This window comes from Balaenoptera borealis (genome assembly GCF_965194805.1).
Source record: "Balaenoptera borealis genome assembly, chromosome: 17".
NCBI lineage: Eukaryota > Metazoa > Chordata > Mammalia > Artiodactyla > Balaenopteridae > Balaenoptera > Balaenoptera borealis.
The window spans coordinates 56,143,412-56,165,775 of NC_138876.1; the positions used below are offsets into that span (position 1 = coordinate 56,143,412).

General features: G+C 35.7%; 1 protein-coding gene and 1 long non-coding RNA gene across 11 annotated transcripts in view; both read right to left on the bottom strand.

The window, feature by feature from the left end:
* The window catches only part of RALYL (RALY RNA binding protein like), an 877,709-nt gene that overhangs the window by 782,337 nt on the left and 73,008 nt on the right, over window positions 1-22,364 (bottom strand). The window lies entirely within an intron of this gene.
* On the bottom strand, window positions 7,432-22,138 carry LOC309614838. Its single transcript, XR_014236415.1, has 2 exons — window positions 22,058-22,138; window positions 7,432-21,904 (listed from the first exon to the last, which is right to left on the bottom strand). It is a non-coding gene; the product is annotated as an uncharacterized lncRNA (long non-coding RNA).

The window sequence follows — 22,364 nt, forward strand, 5'->3', positions numbered from 1 at the left end:
GTTTTGTTCATGTAAAATGGGAAGTCACTGGAGGCTTTCAAATGGTGGGAGGACAGGGTAAAATTATTATATAAAAATAAGTGTATATTATTATTATATATAATTGCATAATATATAATACATAATATTGTCATATGTATTTTATATATATATGAAATTTCTCATATTACTTTCTATTATTTTCAGGTGGATAGATTAAAGAAAGAAAGTTTAGGGTAGAGCTTTAGGACAAACTAGTTCCTGCCGAGCTTTCTAAAAACTCTTTGATAGTTCATATACTAGACTTTGAAGAAGGTAATACTGAAAAAAATAATATAGCATACTCCAGGGGGTTGAAGTTAAATAGTGGTAAATACTCAAGAGAGAACACTCTTGGTAGAGTTATATTTGGCTTACAGCATTTAATTTTTTCATTCATCTGTAAAAGCCTACATTTTTTAGCCATTTTTGAGAAAAAACATATACTCAAGTGTGGAGATATGAAATATCCCACCCCACTTTTCTCTCCAAGAGAAGACAAAATTTAAGAGAGACAGAGCAAAATTGATATGATTAATCCATACTGGAAAAAAATTAAATAACCTTGTGTTGTTCATGTATCTAGAAATTATCCAGGGGTATTTAGGACATTCCAGTGTCCTGACTGATTTTAAGAAACTGCTCCACTTAGACCTCCCATCACAATTTGGGTCTTCAATCCAGAATAACACTTAGAAAGCAAGCCATAATTTGAAAAGATACATGCACCACAATGTTCACTGCAGCACTATTTACAATAGCCAGGACATAGAAGCAACCTAAATGTCCATCAGCAGAGAAATGGATAAAGAAGATGTGGTATATATATGTAATGGAATATTACTCAGCCTAAAAAAGAATGAAATAATGCCATTTGCAGCAACATGGATAGACCTAGAGATTGTCATACTGAATGAAGTAAGTCAGACACAGAAAGACATATATCATGATATTGCTTATATGTGAAACCCCAAAAAAAAAAAAAAAGGTACAATTAACTTATATACAAAACAGAAATAGAGTTACAGATGTAGAAAATAAACTTATGGCTATCATGGGGTAAAAGGTGGGGTAGGGACAAACTGGAAGATTAGGATTGACATATACACACTACTATACACAAAATAGATAACTAATAAGGACCTACTGTATAGCACAGGGAACTCTACTCAATACTCTGTAATGGCCTATATGGGAAAAGAATCTAAAGAAGAGTTGATATATGTATATGTATAACTGATTCACTTTGCTGTGCACCTGAAACTAACACAATATTGTAAATCAACTATACCCCAATAAAAATTTTAAAAAATAAAGATAAATAAAAAACCAAATAAAATAAATAAATAAATAAATACATAAATAAAAAGAAAGCAAGCCAGGACTCAGGCCTAAGAAACATCTCCTTATGAGCATGTTAACACCATTTTTGGTGTTAATGAAAGAGCTGCATAGCTATTGGTGCAGATTCTCATTCACTCCAGGCAGGGAAGTGTGAAAACACAGGCTCACAGCAGCCTAGAGCTTTAAAGCTGGAAAATAAACTCAAGTGAAGAAAGCAGTCTGACTACTCTCCATGTTTGTATGCCATGGGATCACAACAAATATGTTATCTCCTCCCAAAAGAGATTTGTTTTCATGTAGATTAACCACTTAAGAGAGGGAACACACCATTCCTCTCCTACTTAAAAAAAAAAAAAAAATTATATATATATATATAAAATCTCAATTCAAATTGTCCTTCAAGAAATTGTATGAATCATCTAGTATGACCTAGTATGCACAAGTACAATTCTGGGTACTATGAATTCAAAGCTGAGATATGACATACTTAAGGAAACATGATCAGTGCAAAGCTGAAGTCAGTATCTTTGAAACCTCATGGACCTTTATTTAATGTGTATGGTGTTAAATCCAGAAATGAAAGATATTACTGAGTTTCTTATGATACTTCCTTTGAAAATTTCCAAATCCTTAGATTAGGACATATTGTAGTAGGTAAACTTGGGAAATGACAAACAAAATTGGTATGGCATTGTATATTTTGGTGTTTCAGGAAAGAAAGTGAATATACTACATCCCATCTTTCAGCGATTTTTTAAAATATCTCTAAATTAATATTTTGTATGTGGAAAGTTGGGCATATTGTTCTTTGCCTATGAGCAATTCTTATTTAGTGACTTCAGAGATATCATTAGTCATTGAGATTTAATGCAAATACTTTGCTGTTGAAAGCTTTGAAAGGCAAATGCAAGAGTATTACTGTATACTCATGATTGAGACACAAATTTAATGTTGGAGTTACGAAGAATCAGTAGACTCTATCTTCTCCTATGTGCTAATAATTCTTTTCAGAGAAAACCACCAAAGTGCAAGTTCTTAAACTTACATAACTGACCACTTCACCAGCACAGCTATTAGGACTCAAGATTTGTCTCTATCTCCAACTCCTCAGGACTCTCAACACTGGTTCCTGGTGATGAGGTAACTGCTATATATATATGTGTATATATATATATATATATATATATATATATATATATATATATATTTAATCTTTCTTGATTCTACTGAGAAAATGGTGGCTAAGTGGAAGGAACATATTTTTTCACATTAAGAGTACTTTACCACACAGAAGCTTTATATGTATATTCTTTCAGCATTTTTATCTCAGCTCAACTGTTACCCCTCAGACAAATCACCTGTGATTACACTATATGAAGGTGCCCAGTCCATTCTAGATCATTCTCTTATTTAACTTCACCCAATAGGCTGAAAAAAGACCCTTACCCAAGAGGTCCATGATCCAGTCCCATGACCCTGGAATATGTTATTTTATATGGCAAAGAGGATTTTGCAAATGAGATTAAGTTAGGATTGTGAAATAGGAGATTATCCTGGATTATCCAGGTGGGCCCCAAATATAATAATCACAAGGGTCTCTTAAGAGGGAAGCAAGAGGACTTTCCTGGTGGCACAGTTGTTAAGAATCCGCCTGCCAATGCAGGGGACACGGGTTCAAGCCCTGGTCCGGGAAGATCCCACATGCTGCGGAGCAACTAAGCCTGTGTGCCACAACTACTGAGCCTGTGTTCTAGAGCCCACAAGCACTGCAACTACTGAAGCCCACGCACCCTAGAGCCTGTGCTCCACAACAAGAGAAGACACGGCAATGAGAAGCCTACGCACTGCAACAAAGAGTAGCCCCTGCTTGCTGCAACTAGAGGAAGCCCACACGCAGCAACAAAGACCCAACACAGCCAAAAATTTAAAAAATAAAGAAAAATTTAAAAGAGGGAAGCGAGAGGTTCAAAATCAGTGGTAGAAGATATCAGAATGGAAACAAGACAGAGAAGTGATGCCAGAAGGTGCTATGCGCCAGGGAATGCAGGGAACCTCTAGAAGAAGAAGGCAAGGAGAACAGATACTCCCCCGAGGACTACAGAAATAACACAGTCCTACCGACACCCTGACTTCAGACTTCTGACCTCCAGAACTGTAAGAGAATAAATGTGTCTTGCTTTAAGTCACTAATAGCAAAAGGAAATTAATACACTTAATTTTCATTTTCTTCATAGCACTTGCCTCTACCTAAAATCGCCTTGTTTCTAATTGTATTTTTTTTACTAAATTTCTTTCCATATTTGAATATAAACTTTCTAATGTAGGCACAGAGCTTGTCTATCTTGTTGGCTGCGGAAACCCCAGCACTAGAAAGAACGTCCCAAACATAGTAAGTGCTACCTAAGTACTGAAGAAGTAAGTAGAATAGGTGATAGAAATACAAAAGATATGGACGTGAACATTAAACTTTGTTCTCACGACAACTGTGTGCTTTCTTCACTGTTATGTCAGGAATGCCTTTATCTCTTAGGGGGGAAAAAATGGTGAGGACAGATTGGTGAGGGTAGATGTGTTTTAGTATAAAATTCTAATGTAGTTAAGTGTAACTGCTTTATCGAAAAGTCCAAACTTCACTGGGGTACAAGTATTAAATCATTTTATTTTATTCTCTAATTCCTATACTACTCTTCCCTGTCCCTGAAGGATATGTAGAGCACGTTTAAATTTAGCCCAATTTAAACTTTAAATATCATACTTAACTTAATACTCATGCCTTCCTCATCCTCCGTGATTTATCCTTAAATTCCTCTCCATCCCACTGTTGTCTGCTTATTAGGACACAGGACCAGGTTTACCATTATTTTAAAAGGAATTATTATACAAATCTTGTTTTGAAATGCTAACTATCCATCCTAAGGGAGACCTGTTCCTTACTTAAGGACTTGTTTATTTCCTCTGGGACTGTATTTTTGTTTCTAAAACTTATTAGCAAAACTTATTTTTCAGAAATCCTCACTGTGAATGTCAAAGTATATTCTTAAGTATTTTATACTGAATTGTAAACTTTTTGTTGGAGTCTTGTTTTATACTTGTTAAACTGAACATAATTTTTGGATAATGTTTAAACATTACTTTTCATACTTGAAATAAACATTTATTTTTAATTAAAAAAGTAAAAAAAATAAAATAAAAAAAAGGATAGCTTACAGCAGGCCTGGATCAGATGCCTTTTAATAACTTTCAAAATGTATGCTTAAATCCCACTACTGGGCATATACCCTGAGAAAACCATAATTCAAAAAGAGTCATGTACCAAAATGTTCATTGCAGCTCTATTTACAATAGCCAGGACATGGAAGCAACCTAAGTGTCCATCATCGGATGAATGGATAAAGAAGATGTGGCACATATATACAATGGAATATTACTCAGCCATAAAAAGAAATGAAATGGAGGTATTTGTAATGAGGTGGATGGAGTTAGAGTCTGTCATACAGAGTGAAGTAAGTCAGAAAGAGAAAAACAAATACAGTATGCTAACACATATATATGGAATCTAGGGAAAAAAAAAAAAAAAAAAGTCATGAAGAACCTAGTGGCAAGATGGGAATAAAGACACAGACCTACTAAAGAATGGACTTGAGGATATGGGGAGGGGGAGGGGTGAGATGTGACAGGGTGAGAGAGTGTCATGGACATATATACACTACCAAATGTAAAATAGATAGCTAGTGGGAAGCAGCCACATAGCACAGGGAGATCAGCTCGGTGCTTTGTGACCGACTGGGGGGGTGGGATAGGGAGGGTGGGAGGGAGGGAGATGCGGGAGGGAGGAGATATGGGAACGTGTGTATATGTGTAGCTGATTCACTTTGCTATAAAGCAGAAACTAACACACCATTGTGAAGCAATTATACTTCAATAAAGATGTTTAAAAAAAATAAAAAATAAAAAATAAAAAATAAAAATAAAAAAATTAAAAAATTAAAAAAAAAGTATGCTTAATGTCTACTACTTTCAACTTTGTTTCTCAGGTTGCTTAACTGAAAAATGGAGATAATAACTTTCTTCCCATAAAAAGAAGTTGTCAAGATTCAAAAAGCACAAATTACAAGAAAGAGCTTTGTAAACTGAAGAATGATAAATAAAGAGTTGGGGAAGCAAGTACCTGTTAAGAGAGGGAAAGGAAATCACTTTGCTGAGCCATGTTATGGTCCACAAAGACACCTGACACACTCCATAGCATTTAACCTTCCCAAGTGCAACTGAGTATAGGACAATCTGGGACACAAAGACAGTGAGAATCATGTCCATATTCACATTGGCTAATAAGTGGCAGAGCTGGGATTCAAAGTTAGTCTCCAGAGCTCATCTTCTTTCCAAAACATTACACATTATTAACAAAGAAACAAAGAAAACAAAGCAGCTTATTATCAATGGGCTCTTTTTACTTCAAAGATTATGCTCCATGTATAAGTCATATATATGTAAATGTCACAGTTAAGTTGTTATGTTTTAAGAGCAAATGCAACATGATTTCTTACATGCCATTGAGTGTAGGCTAGTGAGCTCGGAGTTGAATGATACCATATTTTTTTAAAGATTTTTTTTTGATGGGGACCATTTTTAAAGTCTTTAGTGAATTGTTTACAATATTGCTTCTGTTTTATGTTTTGGTTTTTTGGCCACAAGGCATGTGGGATCTTAGCTCCCCAACCAGATATCGGACCCACACCTCCTGCATTAGAAGGCGAAGTCTTAACCAACCACTGGACTTCCAGGGAAGTCCCCAGATACCATACTTTTAAAAATGAGTTTGTAGAAGTAAACTTAATTTTTTCCTTAAAGAACCAAAATACAAAGATTGTCTCAAGACCACTGACTCCTAGTTAACTCATGTCAGGCGTGACATCCATAAAGAACTCCCTAAGAAATTTTAAAAATGGATCAGATGGACTATTTTATCTTTCCAGAGGATGTCTTTAAGAAAGAAATGAATGTTCAGTTGAGAAAAAGTAGTACTGATTTTGGAAATTTAAGTTGCTTGTATAAGAACTCCAAATTTAATACTGGTATCCAACTCATGTATATCTGCCCCTCCCCAATACAGTTATAAGATAGCATATTAGCAAGGTGAAGGGGATTGAATATATTTGCACAACATACTCAACAAATAGGCTAAGTTTTCAAAAACATGAGAGGTTGAGAGATGGCAATGCCCTTTTTTAAAACTTTCCTAGCTTTCTTCTCTTCCTTTGAAAACTGTTCCTTCTTCTACTCTATCTTGTTTTCCAGTATAAGCATGGAGCACGGAGACAGTGTTTCTTAATACTTTTACTAGAACTCTATAAAAATGTCTGAAAATATACAAAATATATTAGGCTTAAAGGCCAAAAGGAGTGGATTTATAACTTACATAATGTTTGTTTATCACACCACCTGCTGGGTTGCAGCTGATCAGTACAAGAGAAACATCAGACCCAAGTAGTGTCAATTACAGGATCTTGATCCCCTGGACACAGGTGACTGACCCCAGAGTGACCTAAGCCTGGGCTATCAGAGAATATCTCTGGGATTTTTCACTCTGGTGGTCAAGATCTCAGCTATGAACCTTTGAAGACTGTCTCTCTCATATGCCATATGGTGAAAACCTACCATGAGAAGAGATGGGACAGAGCCTGGGCAGAGTTCTAGACTTTCATGCAGCTTTGTTTTTTTAACCCTCTCTTCAGTAATATAGGAATCTTTCAATAAAATCTCAGTTTTTCCTGGGCTCATATGAATTGGATTTCCATGACCTATAGACATAAAATTTCTGAATTATACAAAAACATCAAGACCAAAGGAATAGTGTCTCATGGGTGTCAGCAAGTTTTATGAATGTCAGTGGTGAGATTAAAAACAAAAAGTTTTCAATTTGCTTTAATGTTCAAAAAAGAAATCTTAGATACAAAAAGCTGTGCTTTTAGTTTTACTTTGGAAGATGAAAATCCTATTCTTTCTTCTGAGCTACTTAGCTAAATATTACCTAAGAGAGAGTAAACTTAGTTTCACGATACTGTGTACAGATTATGCAGAGTACTAAATACAGGATATACAGGTAGGACTCTGAATTTAACTGAGAAAACATTAGCGTATCTTCTCTCTCAATTATTAGATGTCAATAATACTCAGATAGCACAGCAAAATAATAATAGTTAATAAAATATCATTAAAAACAAATTATTATGGAGAGAAAAGGAAAGGGCTTTTACTCAGATTTGTAACGTTTATTAACAGTTTACTAAACTAAAGCACACAGGTGCACCATCACCACCAACACCACTATGATCACATTTAAGTATTAAGATTTTTTTAAATGTCATATTTATATTTAAGCAAAATGTCATTCTTGGAATTTGATTATGACCTTGGATTTTGGAGACCTCAGAGCAGCTTGATAGGGGAAAAATGTGTTTCTTGCCAATTAACTAATCAAAAAGCAAGTGTAGGTTTTAGAATGAGAAAGGAGACAGGGATACAGAGGCAGTGGACAAGGGAGACACAAAAGATGTCTCTTCCATGCTTACATGTTCCTAGTTTTCTAAATAAAAAAATAAATAGTAGCAAATTTACATGGAAGCATGATGCTTACTGTATTTAAGTAATCCTGTATCTCTCAATCCCCCACCAGATAAAATATATCTCCTCTCTCCTTTCTTATTATTATATTGTCTGATTTTTTTTGCTCTCCAGTTCAGTCTTTCTTTGCAAGAGATATATTTTCATCCTTGATGACATCTCGAACAATGCTGGCAGCTAAAGTGAGGTTTCTCCTAAAATCTACAAACAAAAATGTGGTTGGCACCCTCTACAATGACCCCCAACATCCCCATCTCCTAGTTTTTAGTCTCTTGTGTAATCTTATCCCCTTGAGTAGATATTTAATGATTTGTTTCTATTGGATACAATGTGGCAGAGGTGATGATAGGATTTACTTGAGATTAGTAACAAAACAACTATGGCTTCTACTTGGATGCTCTCCTGCTTACTCGCTCTGAGGGAAGCCAGTTGCCTGCCATACCATGAGCTGCCCTTCAGAGGGTCCCACATGCCAAGTACGTGGCCAACAGCCAGAGAGGACCTGAGGCCTGCCAAGGGCCACACATGACTAAGCCTGGAAGTGGATGCTTCCTCAGAAGGGCCTTGAGATGATTTGACTGCAGCCTTGCATGTGGCCCTGAGTCAGAGGCACCCAGATCCTGGATTCCTGATCTACAGAGACTGAGATAATAAATGTGTGATGTTTTAAGGTGCTAACTTTGACTAGGTAGTAATAGATAACTAATACAAAAAACAATAAATTTGCCCTCAAACTATAAAACATTATGATCAACAAATTCATTTTCAGTGCTAAAAAATACAAATCTACTTGGGCAAGCTGAATAATTGCTAGACTGAAAGGCATCAACCCAGCAAATGTATATAACTATTTCTATATCTCTATATCCATATCTGTATCTATATTTATATTTATGTCATCTATCTGAGGGGGCTGATTGGCCAAAGAAAAGGCTGCAAAACAGAATGAACATGCTATTGTATCCTGATACCAGTGAATATCAACTTGATCTAATTAACTGCACTAATTATGACTCTGTGTTTATCAAGCAATTTTCTGATTATGATGTAGCTTATGAGCCATTCATACAGGCTGAAATCCTTGCCTCTGCTATTCTCCAAAATATTCCAATGTGTTTTCATAATGATTTATAAATGAAATTTCATTTCACTGCCATAAAGTTCTGTCTACAGTAGTAAATAAACTAGTTATATGGACACTAGTATTCTGGCCCATGTGACAATGGTATTTCTCATTTTGCTGATAAAATCAGGTTTCTCAGCCAGATGTTCCATCACAGTAAATTTACTGAGTTAATGAAAGCCACTCTGAAATCTCACAGGTAGTGGCCTCCTAGTCTTCTCCCCAGATGGATGCTTTTACCTTCAATGTCTTTCTTTTAATTAAATATATATATATACTTTTTCTACTAATAATAGAAAATAATCTTAAAATCTTATTTTGAGGGTAGCCTAATAATTTTTAACAGCACCACTGAGTTAATTTAGCACCATAAAATTCACTTATTTTAATTCTCCAGTTCAGTTTTAGCACATTTATACAGTTGTGCAACAATCACCACAATACATTTTAAATGCTTTAAATCACCCCCCAATTGCTTTGTGCTCATTTACAGTCAATCCCCACTCCCACTCAGCCTCAGGCAGCCACAGATCTGCTTTCTGTCTCTACAGCTTTGCCTTTCCTAGAACTTCAATATAAGTGAAGTAATACAACAAGTAGTCTCTTGTGGCTGGCTTCTTTCACTTAGCAAAATATTTTTGAGATTCATTTGTGTTTTCACATGTATTGGTAGTCCATTCTATTTATTGCTGGATAGTATGCCATTTACCCAAAAAAGTTGAAAAAAAAATTTTTTTTTGAATAGAGGATGTTTAATATTTCTGTGCTGGTCAGACAGAACACAGGTGGGGAGTACATAGGGGAGGGGGCAGAGGACCCCCTGCCTCTTGGGAGGGGTGGCTTGTGAAGGGGTGTATGTGGAGGTTTCTTGGGAAATAATCCAAGGAGTCTTCTCAGCAAAGGGGCCTGGCCTGGGGTGTCAGAAGCATCAAACACACCCAGTCCTTGGTCTTAAGTTGGGGTCCCCCATAGGGGACCTCACAAAAACCTGCACAGGAATGTCTACAGTAGCTTTATTTATAATTGTCAAAACTCAGAGGCAACTTATATGTCCTTCAGGAGGTGAATACACTGTGGTTCATCCAGACAATGGAATATTTTTCAGCCCTAAAAAGAATTGAGCTCTCAAGCCATGAAAATACATGGAGGAACCTTAAATGCATATCACTAAGTAAAAGAAGCCAATCTGAAAAGGTTACATACTGTATGATTCTGACTATATGACATTCTGGAAAAAGCAAAACTATGGAGATAATTAAAATATCAATTTTTGACAAGGGACAGAGAGATGAACAGGCAGAGCACAGAAGTTTTGTAGGGCAGTGACATAATCTATGTGATATTATAATGGTGGATATATGTCATTATATACTTTTCCAAACCCACTGGATGTACAAATCTAAGAGTGAACCCTACATTAAACTATGGACTTTGGGTGATTATGATGTGTCAATATAAGTTCATCCTTAATAAAAATATACCATTTTGGTGAGTGACGTTGATAATAGAAGAGGCTATGCAAGTGTGGGCCAGGAAGTATATGGGAAATCTCTGCACCTTCCTCTCAATTTTATTGTAAGCCTAAAACTGTTCTAAAAAATAAGTCTTTTTAAAAAAAGTTCTTTTCATGTATTTTGGAATACAAGTCCTTTATCAGATAACTGTTTTGCAAATATTTTCTTCCACTCACTAGATTGTCTTCTTATTTTCTCATGTTGCCTTTTGAAGAGCAAACATTATTAATTTTGATAAAGTTCAATTTATCATTTTTTGGTTCTTATACTTGTCACACTAAAAAATCTTTGCCTAATCCCTAGATTACAAGGATTCACTCTTATTTTTTCTTTTATAAGTTTTTACATTTATATCTTTTAGATGCTATCATGAATGTGATTCTTACCGATTTTTTATGTTATTTCTGGATTGTTTCTAGTTTCACTTGTGTGTGTGTGTGTGTGTGTGTGTACTCCATGACCTAGTTGATATAAAATTTTTGAATAGAAAGATACAACTGTTTCAACACAAGTACAAGCATACCAAAAAAAATATTAAAGGCATTTAACTTTAATCATGTGCGGTCGAGAGCAAAAATGGATTTCTTATAACGTTACAAAAAATATGTAATGTTTTAAAAATTGAGTATGGAAAGCTGTAATGAAGAAAGAAGAGCTAATATCCCCAATCACATTGTGAATTTATGGCAGAGTTTGAAAATTCAGTTCCACATGATTGTACTCACACTGGCATCCCATGAGATCTACCTCTAAGTTAATTTATTCACTGTGATTTGTTGTCAGACTCAGCCAATAAAAATTACTGTTAAATTTTAAACATGTTTAATTTGCTATTTTCAAAACTTTAAGAAACGTGGAAGGAATTTCTTCTACATCTCCATTTTAAATAATAATTAAGAATAAAAGATACAGAATGTGACATTCTATATAAACATTGTAGTGTTACAGTGTCATCCTTAGGCCAGTACACTGCATAATAATTTTTATAAAAAGATATGTGAAAATGATACACACACACAGGGATATATAAACTTTATCAAGTAGTCAGTTGAAAACTCAAGCCAAAAGGCTCCTGGTGTTGCACTCCCTCGAGCAACCAAAATCCTTTTACATTTCTTCAATGTCAGCATCCTCCCTTTCCTTCTCTAGACAATTATTTTGAAGACATGTTTTCAAATGTTAATCTCTACTTTCAAATTTTCAAATCATAACCTCTATTCAAATCTATATTTGCTTTTGTCTTTCATGAATCATCAAACTTTCCATATAGCATCTTTGAAATTTGTTATTTTATAATGAGTTCCAATATCACCATTCCTACTGACCATTATTGTGCCACTTCTTCCTTCTCAGAGAGTACCCAGTTCTCTACTCTCCTGTACTTGGTTACAAGTCAAATCTGAGAAGAGTTCTTGGTATCTGCAGATATAAAAGACCTTTTGCTCTTTTGACTTGTTAGGAATTCTGTTGTCATGGTTCAGTCCTTTACTGGTGAGTGCTCAACCCTGCCTTCAAGTAATGCGACTCACATACATGGCAATGTCTGAGTCTGTGGTCTTCTTTCCACAACAGCATTATTATGAATAATAATGAGCTGTGTTTTCTATGATTGAGGCGTTCTCACATTAAAATTATATAGTTAAAAACTAATTTATTTGCATTCTTACCATTAAAAACTTCAGGAAATGATCAAGATAAACATTTGTACTATAATTTTAAAATACCAATGATCAAAAAAGTACTTCAATTAATGTTTATATTATAATTTTCTTTAATTTTCCAATGATATATTTGGATAGTTATTTCTACGATTTGACAAGTATTAATGCCCATTTCTGCCAATAAGTGTTTATAAAAATAGGAAAAGATATTGACCGTAAATATAGCATTGAATCACAAACACTGAGTTGATCTTTCTTAAAATAATAATTAGAATTGTTGGCACACATTAAATACTCTATTATAGAAATCATTTTGATATTACTCAGCCATTGTTAGTCTTAACTATTAATTAAATTTAATGGACTACATTTTCCTGTCATAGGAACATGTGGTTTCTAATTCCTAAAGAACTTAAATTAGATATTGGAATTGAAACTAAAAGAACAGAAAGCCAAGTAAGTAGTCTTAATTCAGGGAACAATTAAATAATATATTTTACAAGATAAAATCATTAAATAATGACTAAGGAAAAAAGCTACCGCTGGCTCCATCTGTATTCATGAGAGGAGACCTACATCCCCACATTTGTCAATCACTCCCACTAAGAATTCTGTTGAATAATGCAGTTGCTTACTAAAGCATTCAATGTGTCATGGCATAAGTGGCCACCAGTCCATAAATTTCAAATTAATTAGTTTTTAATTTATCTGTATTCACCAATACACTTCTACTCTGACTATGCAGTAGAGTCATTTTTTCTCATATTAATTATGTAATCCCTACAGTGTAAAATAAGAGATCTTGCTCTTGAAAGCACTAAAACCTTTAGAGAAAGAATGAATTATAAACTCACAGTGATCACCTGAAAAGCAGCAACACCAGCAGTTTATTTCATGTGTAAATGCTTTGCGATTGCACCGTTTACACTCAGTGCTAATTACTTAGTACTTTTTCATCTTCTGGATTTATTATATGCAGTAGGGAGGGTGTTAGAATGACTTTTTTAAATGTCTTTAATTTGACTGTATATACTAACAGATTACTGTATAACATGCGAGCCTTTCCCCATCGCCCCCCCCCCACCACCACCTCCCTGTTAAACAGTATGCTTGCCTTGCCTTAGAAGAACTTAGATGCCAAAGAAAGCAGGGAATGGTTCATTAAGATGTGAGACGGCAAAGGGCCCATCCAGTCTTCCCTCTTACTGGAGAATGCTACAGCACATGACAGCCAGCAATACTTTGTTATAGAAATTGCTTGGATGGAATGGACTGAACAAAACAACCATATTAGAAGAAAGGAATAGTGCTATGATAGCCTCTGTTCTACATTTTCACTCCCAATTAACACTGAAAATTGTGGCTATACTATAATAATTATAGTTTTTCTTAATTTGTAAAGTGGATATATCTATGGTTTACTGAAACAAATATAGAAAGGAAATAAACTACAAAGTAATATAATGAACTACAGAAAATGCATTTATTATTACTGTTTCCCTTATTCATAGTTTTATTTTACTGGATTTTATTTTACTTTAGGCCAAGTTTACCCCCAATAATTCCCTGATAAACACTAGTTTTTGAACCTATACATTATACACTGGGTTGCAGATTGCTTTTTTTTCTTTTTTTGCAACTCAACATAACAGAGTTGTGTCTAAATTTAAGATATTTTCATCATCCACCCGCAAAAAGAAACCGTATATTTTAGCAGTCAGTCTCCCTTCCCCTTTACACCCAGCCTCCAGAGACCACTTATCTACTTTCTCTATGGATTTGCCTATTCTGGACATTTCACATAAGTGGGATCATACCATGTGTGGTTTTGTAACTGGCTTCTTTCACTTAGCATAATGATTTCAGGGTTCATCCATGTTGCAGCATGTATCAGTACTTTACTCCTTTTTTATCTTAAATGCTATTCCATTGTATAGCTTTAACACATTTTATTTATCCATTCATCAGCTGATGGATATTTGAGTTGAGTTGTACCATCTTTAGCTATTATGAATAATACTGCTATGAACATTCATGTACACGTTTTTGTGTGAACATATGTTTTCAATTCCTATATGTACATACCTAGGGGTGGAAATGCAGGTCACATGGTTAACTCAGCATATTTAACATTTTGAGGAACTGCCAAACAGTCTTCCAAAATGGTTGCATCATTTTACATTCCCACCTGCAAAATAGATATGAGGGATCTATTTTCTCCACATCTTCACCAACACTTACTGTTTTCAATCTTTGATTATAGCCATCCTAGTGGGTATGAAGTGGTATTTCACTGTGATTTTGGCTTGCATTTCTCTAATGGCTAATGATGTTGAACAACTTTTCACATGACTATTGTCCATTTGTCTATCATCTTTGGAGAAATGTCTATTCTGATCCTTTACTCATTTTTAAATTGGGTTCTTTGTCTTTTTACTTGGAGTTGTAAGAAATTCTTTCTGGGTACAATTTCCTTTGCACCAGAGTACAATCTAGTGGCTCCTTCAGCCAAAATCTTTTGGATGGTAGACTCTTTCTATGTTTGAAAATGTCATTTTTTTTCACATTTATCTTTTCTCTATCTTCTGGTGACAATCTGCTACTGTGGGCTGTGGAAACATCCCTGTAGGGAGGTTTCGTGTTTGCTTCTGATGGTCCCAGGAGGTTTCAGGTGTTTCACTTTGGGATCTCCGCATCCTGCACGGTGTTAAATCACACGCCACATTCACGAACGGCCAAGCTGGGGATTGAATTCTCCCACAGAATCCCGTTTTTCTACTCACAGCCTGAAGAAGTGACCTTCAGAACTTCCTTGGTCAGAGTTTTTTAATCCTCTTTTCACTGGGGGAGGAGGGGGTCCCAGCTTTTTGAAGGAGTCTAAGTTTTAGTTCCCTACCTCACGTGAGCCCAGGCTACATCTCCTATCCTCCTCCAGGCATTGGACTGATACCCCCTGGGAAAAAGTATCACCCTTGCTTACTGTTCCACCTGTGGGTTTCCACATCACTTCTTCCACCTTGAGATTTCCTATTATTTCTTTGGAGCTTAGTTTTGTATTATGTATTTCTACAGTATGTGTTGGATTTCAGATTTCTCTTAAGAGTGATGCCTCTCAGGGAGGTGATTATGGCTTGTAAGTGAATGGGTATGGCTGAAAAAGACAGAAGACTAATGGCGGTCTAAATAGCCTCTATAAAATAAATGAAATGTCATCAGTTCATGACTGCAGCTATTTGAAGAACCCCTCAGTATATCAGACTGTCTCTTAGAGTCCTGATCTCCTGAAGCATTTGCTAAATAAAGATGTACCCTACTTCTGATAGCTTCATGTCATCTAGGATTAGCCCTACTGTTCACAGCTACCACACATTGTTTAAGTTATTCTCAGGGATCCTCACAGACGTTTGCCCTCCAGTCCTCACTTGAAACCATTCTGCTTATTATCCAATTTTTTAATGATCTGACAAATGGAGGAAGTTTGACACTGGTAAACATTGATAGTCCTGGCAACAAGCCTTTGGGAAAATAAAATCAGCAACAGAGTAGCCTACCACCTGATACTGAATCTTGTATAGTCAAAAGTTCCTGGATTTCTCTCTACTCTGATTTCAATTGCAGTGATGGAGTTTATGCAAACCCTGGTGAAAAACAGCTCTCAGTTATTGAGCCTAAACTCTGAATTATTTTGGTCCAATTAGATATATTATAAGGTATTCTGTATGCAGTGCAAAAACATCAGTGAACATTCAAGGAACAAGCAAATTGTGTTTTTGGATGCAGATTTCTGAGTCTGCTTTCCTGCTAACAGATATTTTTAAGTGACATTCTAGAGATGAGAAAAAGAACGTCACATAGTCAAGATGTGGGTATCCATAACAGTGCTTGACTCATAGTAAACACTCAGTAAATAATATTTGAATGAAAGCTCTGGGGGCACCTTTGGAGGCACAATAAATAAGGAGCAGTGGCTTCCTTCTAGGGCCTGATAATTTGGCTATGGAGGTGTGACAAAAACAGAGTGAAAGGCAGTGCATAAGAGGCATCAGCCACTCTGGGATTAATCATCAATGTATGCTTTAGGTACTGTAGGGGTGCAGAATTTAGGACATTTTAGGCAATATAGCTAAAAGGGCTTAGAATTAGAACTGGGTATTTTGGGGGATCCTCAGGAAAATAATCAAATGAGTCCTAAAACTCATAGATTACCACAAAACAATCTTTCTTTCTTATGTGAAAGATGCAAAGAATAGATTATGATCATTTTCCTTTATCAAGGCTGCCAAGCAAGATCACTCTGCCCTTTCCTGTAAGATTCCTGCAGATCTGCTCTCAGAGTGAATAATGAGCACATCTGCTGCTTAAGTCCCCGTGTTTATACTCTCTCTCAGTATAAGTCCCTGAATACTGATGAGGGAGAGAGGTATCCCTTTGTTTCTCACACCAATTGAAAGGATTGGCATTTACCTACTGAGGTAGTAATTTGATTTCACCAGGGGCTCTCAATCTCTGTCCCAGGGAAAGTAATGAAAAACAAAGGGTCAAAACACCCCTTGCCAGAGGGCTAGCCTGATCTGCCAGACCCAGGTTTGAAGTCTAGGATAGTTTCATATTTGCAGATTCCCACCTTCAGAACTAAAGATAAAAGTAATATTGGAAAAACCCTACTATCATCTGAGACTGCATTTGATAGGAAAGAAAGGAAATATAATATCATTGGTCTAGTTTTCTTGGAGCTCTGAAGTTTCCTTCTTGGAGCTCTGAAGTTTCCTTGTTATTAAAAGAATAGGACCACAATCTATTCCAGAGGCAAAGCATTTCCTAGTTGGAAAGACACAAAACAAAAGAGGACTAGGGTTTGAAAAGGTAGTGTGCCAGGGAGTACACTGAAGGTGAGAGAAATGAAATGGGCAAAAATCGCAATGGCAAAAAACCAAGAGGTATATTTAGGGGATTTAGAGTGAGCCAATTTGGCTAGTGAAGATGATTTCTGTAGAAATATAATGGGATATGAGGCATGATAAATGGGAGTTGAAACTAGGCTGTCGAGTAGTTTGAAAGCTATACTACAGAGGAGCCTATAAATGTCAGGGAACCATTTAAAGGTTTTGACTCAGGCAGCAACATGATCAAAAGGAGTTTTAAAAGATTATTGTGGGGCTATATTTAGGTGAGCCTAGATGGAAAGGGTGAGAGAAAGGAGGCTTATGTAGTTGGCAAGTCAAGATATAATCAGGTCAGGATGAGGAACGTGGGAAAAAGAAAGGGGAAAAGGGAATGAATATGAGAACTAAAACTACTCAAAGACTGTAATATCTGATCTTGATAAAAAATAATACATTAGTGGGGAGAAGGCTGTAAGTGGCACATTTCAAGACTGGTTAACTAGGAAAAAGGTGGCACTTATTAAAACCAATCACAGAGTTATTAGCAGCTCCCTGAACCATGCTGCCTGAACTGACCAATATACCACTGAGGTCCTCAAACCTAAGACACTGTGGAACAGAAAGGAGAGAGAACTACTCCTCTTCATGCATTCCTTCTCTCTGGATAGCCCAGAATTACTTCCCAATCCCAAGGGCCGTACCCTTAATCATATCTACAAAGTCCTTTTATCTATAGGGTAACAACATTCATAGGTTCGGAAGATAAGCCTGTAGACAACTTTTAGGTGTCATCATTCTGCATACCACAACCACCTAGATATGGAAGCCTAAGGAGAAAGCTGTTTTCCTTCGGAAAGGGAAAAGAGGTAGGAAAGAGCAGGCTTTACAAACACTTCTAGTTCATGATAGTAGTTTTGTTCATACAACCTCTCCCATCTAGAACCCATCCCTTTCTACCCTTTAAAGTTCAGTTGTAGTCCAATCTCCTTTAAAACCCTTTCCAAAGCAACTTGAGCTCATATTATTTCATGCTTTTCCATGAGCATGTTAAACTCATAAATTCATGAGCAATACCTCGGTTTTTCCTACATTATTTAAATTAATTCATTCAATCATCCATTCATTCAACAATACTTCCTAAGTTTTGTTAAAGGAAATCTTGAAGGTGTAGCCACCATAAGTATAACTATACATCATTACTGACTTCAAGGAGCTCATGTATTTTAGGATCCTATTTTGTCTCTTCAACTAAAACACTAGCTTCATGAAGGAAGATTCACACATTTGGTGCTTTAGCAGAATGCTAAGCCAAGGCACAAACATTAAATATATGAATGACCAAGTACTAAAAATAAAAAAATATCAGTCTTCAATACTAAAGTAATATATTAATCTTTGATCAACAACTACAGACATTTAAGCATAAACTAGTGATTTAAGTTGTATTTAGAATGGTAGAAATTGGCATTATTTACTATCCATCATCTCATTTTTTAAAATTAATTTATTTATTTATATTTTATTTTTGGCTCTGTTGGGTCTTCTTTGCTGCGCATGGGCTTGCTCTAGTTGCAGTGAGTGGGGGCTACTCTTCGCTGTGGTGCACAGGCTTCTCATTGCAGTGGCTTCTCTTGTTGCGGAGCATGGGCTCTAGGCATGTGGGCTTCAGTAGTTGCGGCACATGGGCTCAGTAGTTGTGGCTTGCAGGTTCCAGAGCGCAGACTCAGTAGTTGTGGTGCACGGGCTTAGTTGCTCCGTGGTATGTGGGATCTTCCTGGACCAGGGCTCGAACCCATGTCCCCTGCATTGGCAGGCGGATTCTTAACCACTGTGCTACCAGGAAAGTCCCATCATCTCATTTTGAAAGTATCTTGTCAGGTCATAATTACATAAGATTAATAGAACCATATATTCCTTAATATTACAGCTCTTTCTGTCCTGTAAATAAACAGATTTAATCCTATCAATAGAAAGTTTCCTGTCAAAATACTTCAAGAATGACTGACAACTATACTACAGTTATGAAGAATAAACTGAAAACTTTGAGATAAATCAATAGATTTGAGTCACACGCATTTTATTATTAAAAATAAGCATTTAATACAGGAGGCCAATATTTAATTAAAATGTGGAAGACCAAAATTTCACACTTTTTCTGACTAATAACAGCTCACCTTTAAAGTAATCTGTGTTTCATCAAAATACAGTTGGAGACACCAAACTTAGTTCAATGGTGAGGTGTAAAGTTGTTACTGAAGAATTATATAAAGTTGCATATAGCTTTAAAATTGATTTGACCATTACTCTCAGCTAGAGGCCTATTTTACACTGTGACCAACTACATAAAAATGTATAAAACTCAAACAAAGCTTACATAAAACATCTACTCTTTACTACATGCCTATGTACTCTGCTATTTTCTATTCTAATCTAGTTTACTCAATTCTATTCCACTCTTTTAAAAATGCTAAATTTAAACTAAAATTAATTTCATCAGCCACTAATAGATCACCAATAGGTTGGAAAACTATTGTTCCAGAACATTCTACACAATTCATCTAAAAACTTAGAAACTTTTTTTTCTCTTTATCAATTCAAAATCTATAGAAAATAACTCATGGTAGTTACTTTACAGAACGGGATAAGACAGACAATTTGCTAAATTACACTTAAATGCTGTATCTTTCACTATAAAAAGAGTTATAGAAGCCAATAGATCATAGTTTGTTTACTTTTTGTTTACAGAAATGCTCAAGAAACAGACTCGGACTTTGTTCCATATTTATTATTTGATACCACCAGAAAAAGAAACTATAAACATTTTGATAAACACATTGAAAGATGGTCTGTTTTTGGTTTAGATCTGTAAATACTCTTAGCTCATAAGTAAACTGGAAATGTTATTTTGAGTCTCCAGTGTGAATCAAAACAAATATTCTTATGCATATACAAGCTGCAATCAAAAAGTACACTATATTTTTCCAGTAGTGAAAGAACACAGTTGCCAGAATGAAATGTTAAATCAGAAGATTAGGCTTGAAACACTGAAATTAATAACATCTACAAACAGAAAACCTTACCCAAAACTTCTGATCTGGAACCATGACTCCTACACTCACTGGTATCACGCAAATTTCTATCAACAGAGAAGAGCTGACTTTATTGCCATGAAAATATTCTATGTATGTTACTGATGAAAAAACTATTTTTAAAAATATAACTTTGAGTTGAGTAAATGATGAGACAAAATTTCCTCTGTCAAGTGTTGTATTATGTTAAGTCTATTCCCAGGCAATTCATTTATAAACATAAATGGATTTTATTTTTAAACTTACAAAAATCTGAATTGATGCAATGAACTTAAAAAAAAAGCAGTCTATACCTCTTAAAATCACTAAGATGGCTAATTTAATGCTGGGTCATAAAGCAATAAACATATGTTGAAAATGAAATTTTCAAACACCAATGCCTAGAAAATGAATAAATTTAGATAGAATTAATGAAGACATGCCCAAATATTTTGGACTAATATTGTAGAGCCATATTTTCTGATCTCAAAATAGTATATAGACAGAACTTTTATTATATATTGATCAATAAGTGGTAAATAAAAGCAAATGTGACTGGATTTTGCTGAGATAACATAAATCAGATATGTATTAAAGAATTTTATTTTAAAATTATTTAAAAATTAATTCAATTCTACCTGAGTAAAATTCAAAAACTAAGTAATACATAATAATAATACTAATAACAATAGTAATAAATGAATCTTTGGAAACAATTTATTATAGTTACACAAAAGTTGGTGGTACTAATCATACTTAACCATAATTAAGGCAGCACAAACAGTTAAATAATCAATATATGGATGACAGAAATTTGCAAGCCCAAAATTATCATCTGCTATGTTTCAGAAAGTGTTTATCTCACCTCAAAATTACAAAAAAATAACTAAACAGACAGGAAAAGCATAATCATAACAACAGAATTAATGGCAAATTGATTTACTCTAAGAAAGGCAGGATTGTTAGGGCTTTTAAGCAATATGGAGAGAAACATCATTCATATAATTTTTAGGTGATTATTTCTATGATCTTGACAAAGGAGCAATGTGATCCCAGAGTTCACATCTTCCTTTTCTGCATGTTACTATTTTCCTGGTTGGCCAATGTAATAAGGTACATACACCTATGGCCACCAACAATGGCCACTAATAACCTGCCTTACCCCTTTTACTCGTTAAGAGGTGTTCCTACCATTAAGAGATGCAGTCAATTTCTCCTGCCCTTTTATCTGAGCTGGCCTTGTGAGTTGCTCTAATCAACACAATGTGGCTGATAATAAATGTGAGGTGACATCCCTGGACTTTAGAGTCAGGCCTGAATAGGACTGGCAGTTTCCACTTCTCTCTTAGAACCCTCAGACCACCACGCCATGAGATACCAAGCTAGCCATCTGGGCAGGCCACGTGGAGGAGAACTAAGCTGGGGCTCTGGCTGAAATCCCAGTCCTACCACCAGCTGAATGTAGCTTCGTGACTGATGACATCTAAAACCAGCAGAGGAACAGTCAATACACAGAATCATGAGGAAAAAAAGAATTATTGTATTAAGCCACTAAGTTCTTTTTTATATATAAATTTATTTTATTTATTTGTTTGTTTGTTTATTTATTTTTGGCTGCTTTGGGTCTTCGTTGTTGTGTGCGGGCTTCCTCTAGTTGCAGTGAGTGGGGCTACTCTTCACTGCAGTGTGTGGGCTTCTCATTGCAGTGGCTTCTCTCTTTGCAGAGCACAGGCTCTAGGCACCCAGGCTTCAGCAGTTGTGGCACGTGGGCTCAGTAGTTGTGGCTTGTGGGCTCTAGAGTGCAGGCTCAGTAGTTGTGGCGCACGGGCTTAGTTGCTCTGCGGCATGTGGGATCTTCCCAGACCAGGCCTCGAACCCATGTCCCCTGCATTGGCAGGTGGATTCTTAACCACTGTGCCACCAGGGAAGCCCCAGGCACTAAATTCTAGTGTGGTTTGTTACACAGGGATAGGTAACTGAAATGATTGGTTTACTTCCTCATATGATCTTAACCTTACTGCAGGAAATATCTAACTTTAAGTGCAATCCTTCCTGTACAGCTCTCAGAGTAGGAACACATGTAGAACATAATAAAATAAAATTCATAATAGGTGTTTAATGCAATCCAGAAT